The sequence below is a fragment of the Primulina tabacum genome, chromosome 11 (assembly GCF_025594145.1).
Source record: "Primulina tabacum isolate GXHZ01 chromosome 11, ASM2559414v2, whole genome shotgun sequence".
Taxonomy (NCBI): Eukaryota; Viridiplantae; Streptophyta; class Magnoliopsida; order Lamiales; family Gesneriaceae; genus Primulina; species Primulina tabacum.
Genome location: NC_134560.1, coordinates 10,037,297 through 10,052,617, shown reverse-complemented (window position 1 = coordinate 10,052,617; position 15,321 = coordinate 10,037,297).

The following is a 15,321-nucleotide window of genomic DNA, read 5'->3' as shown; positions in this document are numbered from 1 at the left end:
GGACACAAAAATGCCTTAAGAAAAGGACACTCAGGCTATAAAATATTGAACAAAAAATGCTAACTGATATGTAAATAACAGAGTTTGCTTCTAGATGTTCTGATACTTCAATTACTCCTACGTCTCTCTTTATTCCTTGTGGAAGGATTTTACTAAAATACTTTGACAATTATAACACTTGCAACTGCCAACTTCAGCAGAACTTACCACATAACCTAAGCAAAAAAGATCGATCTTAATGATCTAATTAAAATCACTTGTGTGTGGTGAGAAACATTGATCAGTTTTTTGGCTCTTGAATGCTTGAAAATGTTTAAGCTTTTTCAAAGATGCGAGAGCGAGACTGGCTGATGTCTTCCTCTATTAATAGACTTTGATCCAACTATCGGTAAAAGCAAATCTGATATCCGTTCCAAATAGAGTAGTTGTTGGTCATGTCATTTTCCATGTCACTGTTCTTTCTGGCAATAGTACACTGGGAATAATACTTGCGTAATTCTATTATTCTATCGGAAATACGAACAAATTTATCCGATAATTCAGCTGGGCTCTGAATAAACTGAATAATTTCAGGGAATGTTTATATGAGAAGTCTGACTTATTGATTTATGATTCGGTAGGATTTTCAAATCAGTCATCCTTTTAATTTCAAATGGTCTCTCAATTTAGTTTGGTAAACTCTGAGAGACAGTCAATTTCCCTTTTTGTTAAGGACTTTGGTTGGCTTTTTGTTAAACCACCAAAACTTAATTGATCTACCAATTTCTTCTTTTTGGTGTTTGACAAAATCTACGCATTTATATATTAGAGAACTGAAAATAAATATTACAATTTTATCTAAATGAATACAATGATAAAGTTGGTTAAACTAATAAACTAGAATTATCTGATGTCTTCTTTTCCTTCCTGACTAACTCTAACTGCTTGACTAACTTATTTTCTCTTTTTTGTTGACACTAGGGGTCTTTAAAATGTCAAGCACATATGTCAGTTGAGTAGCAACAATATCAATATTCGAGGAAAGCTGATCATTAACTTTGTGGATTTTTTTCGAAATGTGATCATTTGAAACAGAGAACTGATCAGCAAGATTCACTGCAGTGACTATTCGGTCTTTCTTCAAAATTGCACAACTTCATCAATATTCCGAAGTGAAATTTCCTTAACTGATGGAGAAAGGATTATGTTGTAACCTTGGGAGATAGAGAAGTCAGAATTTATGGAGGTTAATTGAAAGAAGGCTCAATACTAGCCTTGAGTGAACCATCTGGTACATTGTCTTGAACGACTGGTTCATATACATTTCCAGAGGTCGACTGAGATGGAAGATTCAATTATCTTCTTGGTTTTCTCTTGAGATTCCACTGGCACAAGCAGTCGATTATCGTTTTCCCATTGATTGACTTTCATTTACAACAACACGAGATCAATTTCTAGTTGATTTATCGCCGAGATATCATCAAAAGCTATAGGTCTGCTTGGATTATAGTTGACTCTCTATTCAGCACAAATTGTGGCCAGCATGTAAATGAAAAATAAATCGATCAAGTAGTCTCTTAGTTTTCTGCAATAACAACTGTTATAACTTGATTTAACATCGATTTCTCTAGTGTCATTTATCTATCAAACACAAGCTTTTTTATTTAGTTTCTTCACAAAAGTAAATGTCCTAAACTCGACCCATTCATTGAAGAACTTAACTTTCTCTTCCGCAAACTCATTCAATTTGTCCATTAGAAGATCAATTTGTGTTTCAACTACTGACACTAGTTTAGTTTCCATTACTCCAGTCACATTTTCTTTTCCTTTCCCTGAAACTAATTTGGTTGAAAATATTGAGTCCAGTCCCGACCTTTGTGGCCTGAATTGGATCTCTTATGTCAATTACTTTATATGGACAAGGAGGAGGAAGATTGGATGAAATTGTGATTGTCCTTGGTGGAGCTGCAACAGCTATCAGCTTGACTCTTTCAATGGGATTTTCAGTAGCCTTGTCATTAGTTACCTTGATGCGTTGTACCTGAGAGATATGTATTGCCTTGATTGGTGTGGCAACTGGTCTTAATAGTCGATGGATTCTTTGGAGGAGGAGAATGTTTAGACATCTCAGAATCACTGGATTGAAAGATCAGTTATCTCTCAGGCTTTGGAACAACAGTCTTACGAATATGCAACCTTTGAATTAGTAGACAAACGGGACACGTGTCACGTTATCTGTTAGTGTTATAAAATTTTCGAAATACAAGATAGGTATAGTGTACGAATTTAAATAGGTTTAAAATACATAAATAAAGAAAATTTCAAGTCGTTCTTAATGATTAATGAGGATATTTAAATAAGTCATTAAATTCAATGCTAAATGATAAAATCAGTTAGACTGATAAGACTATCTATCATTTAGGTTGTGAAACTAACTGTCAATTAGTGAAACTCAAAGACCAGCTAACAATTGTCTTATAAATAGAGCTTCATGAATCAATATTTCCCCTAAATGTATGCATTCTAAGATAAATCAATAAGCTTTTAGATATTTCTAAATAAGGAAAATTCATTCTCTGCAAACTTACTCAGTTGAAAAATATTCCAAAATTGTGTTCTTTTTTAATACAAGATCTCGGATTAAGTGATGACGAATATCGATATTCTTGGTCTGAACTTGGTATGAGAGTGCAAAACTATGTGATAGCAATTTCACTTGTGTTGTCTGCAAAAAAATTGGTGGCTTTTTAGCATTAACATCATAATCTTTCAGTTGTTGTTGGATCCAGAGCAGTTGGTAACATCATCTCCCAACGGCTAAGTGTTCAGATTCTGAGTTGAGGTGGAAATTGATGTTTGCTTCTTGCTAAACCAATAAATCAGCCAATCTCCAAGAAACAAACATGATCCACTTGTACTTTTATGTCAAGCTTACAACTTGCATAGTCTGCATCAGAATATCCAACTAAATTGAAATATGAGTCATTAACATATCATAATATAACATTTTGTGTTCCTTTAAGATACTTAAGAATTATTTTGGCATATAAATAGTGATACTGTTTGGATCAGATTGAAAACAAGCACACTTACAGACTGAAAACATATATCAGGTCGACTGGCAGTTAGATACATAAGGGAACCTATTAAACCTCAATACAATGTTACCTCGACTGATATCCCGCCTTCGTCTTTATCAATCTTAACTGATAAACTCATGGGGTTGCCTAAATATAATTTTACCTCGACTGATATCCCGCCTTCGTCTTTATCAATCTTAACTGATAAACTCATGGGGTTGCTGCAGCTGAACATGATTCCATTCCAAATTTCTCCGGTAATTCTTTGGTGTATTTTGTCTGACTGAAAAAAGTTACATCATCTAATTGCTTGACTTGAAAGCCGAAAAATAAATTATAGGCTACTTTATTTACAACTTCACATATCCCCAACAGAAAAAATAAGAATTAAATCACTCAAAAATAACATGTACGAAAGTGGCCAAAAAGATGACTTTACACAAACGGCACCGCCTCCTTACTTCTCTACTCATTCTTTTCTTCATGTTCTTCTCTCAGATTTGGAAAGTATTACTTCAAATACTTGACATTTATACGTCTTTTGTGTGACTGACTATCTAAACTTGAAAGCCAATATGAATTCTCTTATATCACGTTGTGGACTCTCAATAAGCCTTTCTAATTGGGAGACCACTTGCCCAACGCCCCGTACTTTCTCTCCAAAAGCAGTATGGTTTTCCAGATATCTCTTCTTGGAAATTTTTCTTGTAAATTCTTATGTTATAGATCATTGCCACTTTCTTCTTTTGCAAAAATAAAGCATTATAAGCTTTCATTCTCAGTTCGTCGACTCCTTCCAGTTCCATGATCATCATGGCTTCAGAATAACTTTCAGGCTAGAGTTTATTTTGCGTCGCAACTCGCATGGATGGGACTATGATTTCTAATGGTAAGAGTGCACCATGGCCAAATGTGAGTGCAAATAGACTTACCCCAGTAGCATTTTTTTTAAGTCCTGTAAGCCCACAATGTCTCTTAGTAATCTTGACCAATTTATGGGATTCTCCTCCATCATTCTCAATATAATTTTTATTATCACCTTATTCGATGCTTGGTCTTGGCCATTAGATTGAGGGTGATGAGGGGAGGAGTCAATCATCTTGATTCAATAATCTCCAACAAACTTCCTCGTTTATTAACTCTGTGTCTTGGTATGTGGTGATAGATTGAGGTATTCCGAGCTTGTAAATAATATTTTCATATACAAAATCTATCATATCTTTTTGTTCTTTATTTAAAGGCACTTCTTCGATCTAATTTGTAAAGAAATATATGACCACAATAATGAAATAGTGATCTTCGAAGACGATGGGTAGAGTTTCCCGATAAACTCCATGGCTCATCCATTAAATGATAATGGTTTCACGACAGTGTGCAACTCATCGGTTGAAATTCTTTGTATGTTGCCATACTTTTGAGATGGATGACATCCTTTAAATATTTGATTTAATCTTTAAGAATGCATGACCTGTAATAGTCATATATCTGTAGTAACCATCTCGTTTTTGCTATTGACTGATGTGCACCACAAACTCTTTCACATACATGTTTGAGTATTTCCAATGCTTCTGGGAAACCCACGCATCTCATGTGAACCCTTCAAGCTCTTTTCTAGATAGATCTCCTTCTACATAATATAATTGAGAGCTCTCATTTTTAGGTCATATGGGAAGCTTCTCCCTGGTGACTCTAGCACATGCTTTATTTCATCACTACAATCACTTTTTTAATTATCCAAATAAAACATTTCAAATTGATGCCTCTTTCAATGATCGATGGATGATTCCTTCTCTGAATCAATACCATATTGTGTGTGATTTCTGGAGACATTTTCAAGCTAGATGCAATCTGTATTAATTCATTCGCTTCCCAATTTTTTCCCTACGAACATGAACAAATGACACATTCTCAAATCATCCAATAGTTGTGAAGCTCTTGTGTAATATGGTATTAGGGATAAGCTAGTGCACTTGAACTTGCCGGCAACTTTTCCAAACCAACTGAGAATCACTTGTTATCATCACTTCATTTTCTCCCAAATCTTTCAAAATCTCCAAACCAATAACAAGTGATTCATATCCGACTTGAATTTTTGGTGCATGGAAAAACAAGTTAAAAGAGAGAGCGTTTTCACACCTCTTCAAGAGGTGTTCAGAATACTAGCTCTTGCCAACTCTTCCGTACTTGATCCATCGAATTTCAATGTCCATGGTTGAATTCCCACCTTACATACGGGAATCTCAATATGTTTTCCTCCTACTTGATCAGGTGAATGCTGATCATCTAAAAAATTTGCAATAGCTTTGCCTTTCATGGATTTTTGGGAGAAATAAATCAATGTAACTTCAACTAGTGTTAGAGATCATTTACCAATTCTACCATATAAAACAAGTCTATTAAGCATATATTTGATGAAGTTCATCTTAGCTACCACATATACTCTCGAAATCACATTTAAGAGGATGAAATTTGACTTCATATTGCCTCATTCTCTGGAAACTCTTCCTCAAATGTTATTCTTGTTCATCAACATGCTTAGAATTCTTCATGATGTCGTCTACATGCATATCAAGATTATGCCAGGTCATGTCTCTCTGGCTCCTAACTCCTGTATTTTTCATCACGAATGACATTTTCAGCCATTCAAAAGTACCAATATCCCATGGACACCTAAATTTTGTTTTATAAGTATCTGCCTCAGATAGTTTAATTTGATTATAGTAAAAAAAAAAACTATCTATAAAAGACAACAATTCATGTTTGGCCACTGAATCAATTAACATATCGACCATATGCATGACATAGACATCTTTGGAAGTTACACAGTTCAAATCACAAAAGTTAATGAATATTCTGACCTTACCATTTTTTTCATAACTAGCACAATGTTCGAAAGTCATTACGCGTGTCTCACTGACCTAATTAACTTAGCCTTCAACAATTTTTCAATCTCTTCTTTCACCTCAAACTCGATCTCCTTTGACATACGCCGAGCGGACTATCTAAAAACCTTGATGAGGAGTCGATGTTCAACCAGCCGTCTCTCTAAACCGATATATCATTATAATCCCAAGAAAAAAAATCATAAACTCTCCTAAGAAGCAAATAAAATTGTTTTGAACTCCTCCTCCAATAATGAACTAACATATACAATCTTAGGATTTTTGGATTCCTTATATCGAATTCTTCTGTTGGATCTTGCACTTTATATCAGACATCTTCCATCTGAGATGGAGTCATAGCTAGCTCGTCCATTTGAAGTTCTTCTTCTTGAAACTTCTCTTCCTAAACCACTTCTATTCCGTGAGTGTCCAAACCTCTTATTCATTTATTTTATTCCAAACTTGCTACACACATACTTTCATATGGAGGTTGCAACTGTCACTTTCTCTCCACGGTTAAATTCATTCATCAATCTCCTAAATCACCGGTTAGATCATCGACCTATATGGCACGATGATAGCTGGTTTTAGGATAAATAGTACTTGGAGTTGGTGTCTCCTTGCATAATGCTTTTGGATTCCCTTTTACCCATGATATCACTGTTCTTCCGCCATTTGACCCATTCCAATTCATTCAAATTATTTTCTAAATTCAACTTCTTCCTCGGACAACTGATGAGCTTCATCGTACGACTTATCATTTTTTTTTTGGATTTTCGTGTTTTCACTCTGTCTGCTATCTTCCTTGATTGGCTGGGTCTAATTAACTGTGTCCAATTATATTTCTGGTCCAAACATATTTTAATATAGAATTATGTAAGGTTGAAATTTTTTATTGAAGAATTTTGATTACAAAAGGATTTGACATAATTAGATCGAGGAAGTGAATTTAAAATTGAAGAGAAAAATGAATTAATTGGTCAGTACAAAGGATATCAAATTTTGAGCCAAACTGATACAATTGATTTGAAATCAAATTATCTCAAATCCATGTCAGCCATATTAATTGTATGTCGGCCAAATAATTTTGGCGATTGGGGAATAATTGGTTGGGGAAAGATTGAAACGCGTTCCACAATACGTGTAGCTCCCTCCCCTCATTCTGAAATCATCCATTCTTCGAGTTTTCTCTTATCTTATAGCATATGTGTGCTTAGTTCTATAATATTTGTGAGGTGTTTTGTTCTCCTGTATTAAGAGAGTGTGTGTTCTCTTTGAAAACATAGTGAGTGAGTTGCACACCATAAAATATTATAATGAAATTCTTTTCATCTTGCCCGTAGTTTTTACCCTAATAATTTTTAGGAGTTTTCCACGTAAATCTCGGTGTCCAGTTTATTCTTTATTTTAATATTTATTGTCTCAAGTTGCCGTACGTAGAACCAACAAGTGGTATCAGAGCCTTGGTTTAAAATTTCTTAAAATTCTGAGTATAATCTGTGGTTACAGCATAGACTGATCTTCCACATCAAAAAAGTTATTTTTTTGAGATTTTTTGTTAAGGCGAGATTATTTTGTCCAGTCTATTAAAATTGTTGTAGATATAATGACGGACATATACGAGATAACAAAGTTCCATGAAAGTAATTTTATGCTATGAAAAATAAAGATACAAGCAGTTTTAAGAAAGGAGAATTACTCAGCGGCTATTGAAGATAGACCGGTGGAAATGACGGATGATGGAAAGTGGAATGAGATGAATAATGTTGTTGCCAATCTATACTTGACAATAGCAGATGAAGTACTGCTAAGTATCTCTGAGATAAAAACAGCAAAAGTTATCTGGGTTACACTAAAAAAGATGTACGAGGTCAAGTCACTACACAACATGATTTTCCTAAAGAGAAGACTTTATACACTTTGGATGACGGAATCCTCATCGATGACCGATCATATCAATAAACTAAATACTCTATTTTTCGAACTCACTTCCATGGGACATAAAATAGAGGAAAATGAACGCACAGAGCTTCTACTTCAAAGTCTACCAAATTCATATAATCAACTTATCATCAAATAACCAACAATATTTTTATGAGCTCTCTAAAATTTGACGATGTCTTAACTACGGCTCTCGGAGAAGAAAACCGACACAAGAATAAGGAAGATATCTTAGTAACTTGGAAGCAGACAGGGCTTTGCCGATGATAAGAGGAAGATTTATGGAACGTGACTCCAGTGAGAGCCAAAGACGAGGTAGATTAAAGTCGAGAAGTAAGAATAAAAATATTTACTGTTTTAAATGTGATGGTAAATGGAACATCAAGAAAGAGTGTACGAATATCGAAAAAAATTCTCAATGAAATGTGGCTAGTACTTCAGGCAGTGGTGAAATATCATTCAGCGAAGCGGTATTGGCAGAAGGTAGACACAAATTTTGTGACACATGGATTATGGATTCAGGAGCGACATGACACATGACGTTTCGGAGAGAATGGTTTGATAATTATGAACCAGTCTCAGGAGGATCTATATTCATGGAAAATGATCATGCCTTGGAAATCGCTGGGGTCGTTACTATCAAAATAAAAATGTTTGATGGCGTCATTCACACCATACAGGAGGTACGACATGTGAAAGGACTGATGAAAAATCTTCCATTGGGGCAATTTGATTATATCAACCCATATCGAGAACGAGATCATAAAAATTGTGAAGAGTTCGCTTGTGGTTATGAAGGTGGAAAAAATTGCTGCAAATTTGTATGCATTTTTGAGAGAAACACACAAAGAGGCGGAACTATTTGTTGCATCAATTGGTTCAGGAAAAAAATTAATATTGTTATGGCATAGAAAGCTCGGGCATATGTCAGAACGAGGGTTTAAAATTGTTTCAAAACGGAAGATGCTGTTGGGACTTACAAAAGTGTCACTACCCTTTTGTGATCATTGTGTTACCAGTAAACAACACAGATTAAAGTTTTACACTTATATTGCCAGAAGCAAAAGAACATTGGAGCTGATTCATTCGGATGTTTGGCAAGCACCGGTTGTATCCTTAGGAGGAGCGAGATACTTTGTCTCATTCATTAATGATTTCTCTAGGAGAAGATGTTAGATGTATCCAATCAAGAAGAAATCAGATGCTTTCCAGATTTTCAAAGAGTTCAAAACGTGGGTTGAACTTGATTTTGAAAAGAAAATCAAGTGTTTGAGGAATGACAATCGAGGAGAATATACAGTGATGAATTTGATGCATATTGTCAACATGAGGGCATAAAAAGACAATTCACGATGTTTAACGCCCCGAAAATTTGAGGGTTCATTCGAACCACATGCATACAAATTATTAAATTACTTGTGTATTTCAATTAAATGTTTTAATTGCATTAATTAATTATGTTGTGCATATTGACATGTTTAAAATATATTTTTTCTATATGGATGCATTAAAATGTATTTTAAAGAATATTCGAGTTGCTGATCGAAGAACGGAGACCGAGGGCTGAAAAATAGAAAATGTTTTTATTAAATAATTTTTTAATTATTTAAAATATGATTGATGTTTTTTATTATTTTTGAAAATAAAGAGTTTTGAGGTGATTTTATACGCAGGGACTTAAATTTTATCGATGTTGTTTTTCAACAAAAATACGAACGTTTTGACAACCCGACTAATAAATTCACAAACTTAATTAAGCAAAATTATTTTAATATTTTAACTAAGCACTTAATGGGCCTAAATTACCTACTTAATGAGTCTAATCTAAATTAGTGTTTTAATTAACTATATTTAAAACTAAACCTACCCATAACCCTATCCACAACCCCACACCCCACTCTCTTAAAACTCTCCCCAATAATTTACAACTCTTCCCCACCACCTATAACACACAGCACCAAGGAAAACAACAAGGAAAGCATCAATAATTGCTAGGAAAATTCAAGCCGTCATCTCCTCGTCATCGTTATTTGATTCGTCGACGTTTATTCGTGCGTTAAACACGCAAAGGCACGCCATATTTCTTTCCTTCAAACATCTATCAAACCATAGTATTTATTTAATTGAGTTTTGAATTAAGAACAAGTTGCACCTTTGAACATTTTCGTTCATGCATCTTCATGAATTTTTTTAAAGCTTGATTCTGTTCCAAAAACATGATTTATATGTGCTAGAAGGGGCTGCCATGATTAGGATATGTTATAGGAATGTTTTACACGAGTTTAAGGAATCCTAGAACTACACAACACGCCACAAATGATAATAGAAACAAGTCAGGACCGAAATCGAAACGTCTTGATCATGGGGCTCAATTTAAGGGAATATTGATGCATGGCCTAGCTTGGTTCACAGATGGGTCTCGGTTAGGGGCTGAGAAGGAGTCCTAGCCATGCTAGGACTCGAGACCAGGGGGCTGGAGAGGAGTCCTATCAAGGTAGGACTCCACTCGATCGAGAGCAGCAAGGGGAACACACTGGTGTGTGTGTTGCTGCGCAGGGAGTAGGTGGCTCGACCAGGGGCTTTGGGGCTGGGCTGGGCTGGACTGGGCTAGGTCCTTATGGTCCTAAGAAGGTGCACAAGGGTCTGGGCAGGGGCTGGTATGGTTTGGTTCAGGTAGGGCCGAGCAAAAATATGAAGCCGTGAGGAGAAGCCATGCGTGCAGGTTGTGGTGCAAAGTTCAGGGGTTCGCTGCTCGGGTCTGGGGGCTTGGGATAGGTTTGGGTTTGGTCGTGGTGTGGTCCAGGGATGGTCAGAGGACAGGTGGGCTCGGTGGTGGCTCGGCTGGAGGTGTCCTAGGTTGGCTAGGAGTCCTTATGTGCTTAGGAGTCTCACACACACATATGCAGATTTTTGGGTGAGTTTCCATAAGGTTTTTGAGCCGGCCATGGCTGATTTTTGGGCTGGGCTTGGTCAGTAGGGTCCCTAGGTGGGTTAGCTAGGGTTTGGTTTGAGGTGGCTTGGGCGTGGCTCGAGTAAATTGGGAGATGGCTTGGGTGGTTCGATAAGGTGTCTATTTCGAAAATTAAAAGGCTAAAAATGAATCTATGGGTCCACTGGGTGTGGATCATGACTTGGAAGGGTAGAATAAATGATACAAATGTTATGTTTAAAATTTGTAGTCAAAATAATGAGTTTTGGATTTATCCGAAATTTAATCGCCGCACGAAACGCTAATTAACGAATTAATTGAAAAGCCTAGTTTTAGGCTTTATAAAATTATGGAAACTTATATTTAAGCTCAAATAATTATTAAATGTCTAAGTTTTTAATTGAGAATTTTATATTACGGTTTGGTTTAATTTAGGATTAAAACACATTAATACATTATATTTAAAGAATAATTGAAATGTCATCGATTTAAGCCAAATAAAAATATTAGAAAATTCATGTAAGCTTAAATAATTATTTGGGATATGTTAGAGTCAATGAAATGAAGGAAAAGTAAAAAACGTGAAATTTTATGTCCAGGGGTAAAACGGTCTTTTTACGCCTAAAAATTAGTAAACGTCATGGCAGTGCCCTGAATGCTTTTTTATGTGCTAACATGATTATTTTCAATGATTATGGATGTTTATGGAATTTTATATGTTAAAATGATTATTTTAAATGTTTATGGAATTTTATAAGCTAAAATAATTATTTTAAATGTTTAGTGAATTTTATATGTTTATGATTTAATATGTCAAAAGTTTTTTAAAATGTTTTGAGGTTAAAATGTCATTTTAAATGTTTATGGATTTTTTAATATGTTAAAATATTATTTTAAACGATTATGGATTTTTATGATAGAACGATAACGTTAAAAGATATGTTGCATGTTTGTTTTTAAAAGGTAAAAAGATATTAATGCATGATTTTTATAAATTGATGAGAATATGAAACATTGAAGGAAGTGAAGTAATTGTGACTAATACGATGATATGTTGGAAATTTCGTGAGGGTTATGGTGCTAGTGGGAGTCCGACGATCGTGTATCCTTGGATACGGATATGTAGATGTATACGATGATATGTTAATACGTAAGGCCAAGGCCCAGTTGACCGGTGAGAGTGTTGCTGGTATCCCTGCCGCCCAGTACTGTGGTTACATGTAGATGGATCCATCGCCCAACACGTAGACGTAGATGAACACGAAAGTCACAATTAACGATCTGAATTCAACGAAAGGAAAAAAATACCTATATGTTGATGATAATATGAACATGAATATGTTGAGGACGATATGAATATGTTTATGAAAATGTTTATGAACAAGGATCATGAAAATGTTTTTAAAGTTTATGCATCATTATGAAAATGTTTACGAAAATGTTATGTTTAAAGTTTATGCATCTTCATGAAAACGATATTTTAAGTACAAGTATTTTCACTATTGATTGTGGTTTTATACGTATTATTTGGTATCAAAAATATGATGTGTTGAGTTTTTAGACTCACTAGGTGTTATTGATGCAGGTGATTATGATAATAATGATTATGGAGGTCTTGATAGTTGACTTTGCTGGACTGAAGGTGCACATAACTCGAGGACCTACTAGTTTTCTGCACTAGTTATGATTTACTATTTTAAGTTATGTTAAAGATATTTTTATGACTTTTATTTATTTATTTATGAGTAGTTTTTGAGAGGTTATAGTATGGGCTATACTTTTCAAATGTTATTTTTAGGTTTAGAAAAAATGTTGGATGATTTTATGCTATTTCCTTTGGTTTTCAAATTATAGTTGGTTGAGTTATTTTAAAATGATGTCAAAAATATTTTATGGTTCGGTCGAATGCTATGTGACGGTTGAAAAAAAAATTCCTAGTACTTTTTAAGCAAAACGGATAAGCAGACATTTCTGTTGGTATCAGAGCAATGATTCTATAAAGGGTTGTGCCACCATCAGTGCCGGGAAGCTCAGTCGTCAAGCCTCAATCTGTAACTTTTACATGTTTTATATGATTTATATGATGTTACCTGCATGACTATATGAATTATATGTTTATGTCACATGTTTGATAGCTTTATGATAATTTATGATTTATATGCCTTAGAATTTCTATATGTGATATAATATGAAATAAGAAATTATTTGATTTCAACGCATGTTGGCTTTTTGGTAGAATTGGACTATGTTGATTTTTGGGTTTTAATATTGACGTTCTACATTTTGGGCCATAAGTTAATCGTGAATATTATGAATGCTTTTGGGACATGTAGATTTTCTAAGAAAATATTTATGATTCGTTGTTACTAGTTGAATTAATTTTTGAGAATTACTCATAAGTAATAATGATTCGAGGATTTGCAACGACTTTGAGAGTATAGAAATATATAAATTTGGATTTTAAGATTTGATGAAGGGAAGAATGATTATGAGAATTGATTTTTGGGTAAATAAGTTTGAATTTGAAAATTATGTAATGGGAAACCTGTAGAAAGAAATTAAGAATGATAAGAACTTAAGGGTTAATCGTATGATTTTCGAAATTAAGGACCAATTAGGATAATTTTGAGAAAATTAAGAATTAATTTTGTAATTGTTAAGGAAATTGGGGACTAATTAGCAATAAGCGATAATTTAATGGTTTAATCGATATGAATTTTTGATGATTTGGGCTCGAAAGGATATTTAGAACCTCGGGATATTTTAGGTTATAACGTTATAAGGGATGTTGATCAAGAGTATTATAAGATGAATCGATATTAAGCTTAAAAATCTAAGAATTTGAAAGTGTGTTTGGGATTTTAAGATTGAAATTGATAGGTTGATGAACATTTTGGGTAAAAAAATAAGTAAAGTAATATACGATAAGTATGGTCATTCATTTTTTTTAAACTGAGAATTTTAAGAAAAGTTGAAATTCGATGTTATAATAACATAACACTAAGTCATTATGGGTCTTTTTTAAATTGCGAATTGCAAAATAATGATTTAGAATGTAAATTTAATTGGGATCAATGAGACGTAAGGACATTTTAGAATTTAAGTTTATCAGAGTAGCACAGCGGAAGCGTGGATTTTTGGGATACTAGAACTAAGACTAAACTTTGGGTTATTAAGGATAAGCGAATTTCGAGGAAGAAATTCAATTTAAGGGGGGAATATTGTAACGCCCCGGAAATTTGAGGGTCCCCGCGAATCACATGCATACAAATTATTAAATTACTTGTGTATTTCAATTAAATATTTTAATTGCATTAATTAATTATGTTGTGCATATTGACATGTTTAAAATATATTTTTGTACATGGATGCATTAAAATGTATTTTAAAGGATATTCGAGTTGCGATCGGGGAACGGAGATCGATGGTTGAAAAATAAAAAATGTTTTTATTAAATAATTGTTTTAAATTATTTAGAATAAGATTGATGCTTTTTATTATTTTTGAAAATAAAGAGTTTTGAAGTGATTTTATACGCCGGGACGTAAATTTTATCGGTGTTGGTTTTTCAACAAAAATACGAACGTTTTGGCAACCCAACTAATAAATTCACAAACAAAATTAAGCAAAATTATTTTTAAATTATTTTAAATATTTTAAATAAACACTAATGAGCCTAAATTACCTACTTAATGGGTCTAATCTTAATTAGTGTTTTAGTTAACTATATTTAAAACTAAACCTACCCATAATCCTACCTAGGGGTGGATACGGTACGGTATACCGTACCGATAATATCGATATGGAATTTTTTCATACCGATACCGATACCGAAAGAATTTTCGGTATGAAAAAAGTTCATACCGGTATCGTACCGACACCGAAAATTTTGTCGGTATACCGAAAAAATGTCGGTATACCGACATTTTTTCGGTATACCGAACTTAAATTTAAAAATAATAATAATAATAAATTATTTAATATATTTCATACCGATACCGATACCGATACCGAACATTTCGGTACGGTATGATACCTTAACGAAATGTTCGGTATACCGATTTTTTCGGTAAGTTCGGTATTTTTTTCGATACGGTATTTCGGTATTTCGGTATTTTTTCCCACCCCTAACCCTACCACAACCCCGCGCCCCACTCTCTTAAAACTCTCCCCAATAATTTACAACTCTTCCCCACCACCTATAACACACGGCACCAAGGAAAACAACAAGGAAAGCATCAATAATTAGTAGGAAAATTCAAGCCGTCATCTCCTCGTCATCGTTTTTCGATTCGTCGACGTTTATTCGTGCGTTAAACACGCAAAGACATGCCATATTTCTTTCCTTCAAATAACTATCACACCATAGTATTTATTTAATTGAGTTTTGAATTAAGAACAAGTTGCACCTTTGAACATTTTCGTTCATGCATCTTCATGAATATTTTTAAAGCTTGATTGTGTTCCAAAAACATGATTTATATGTGCTAGAAGGGGCTGCCATGCTTAG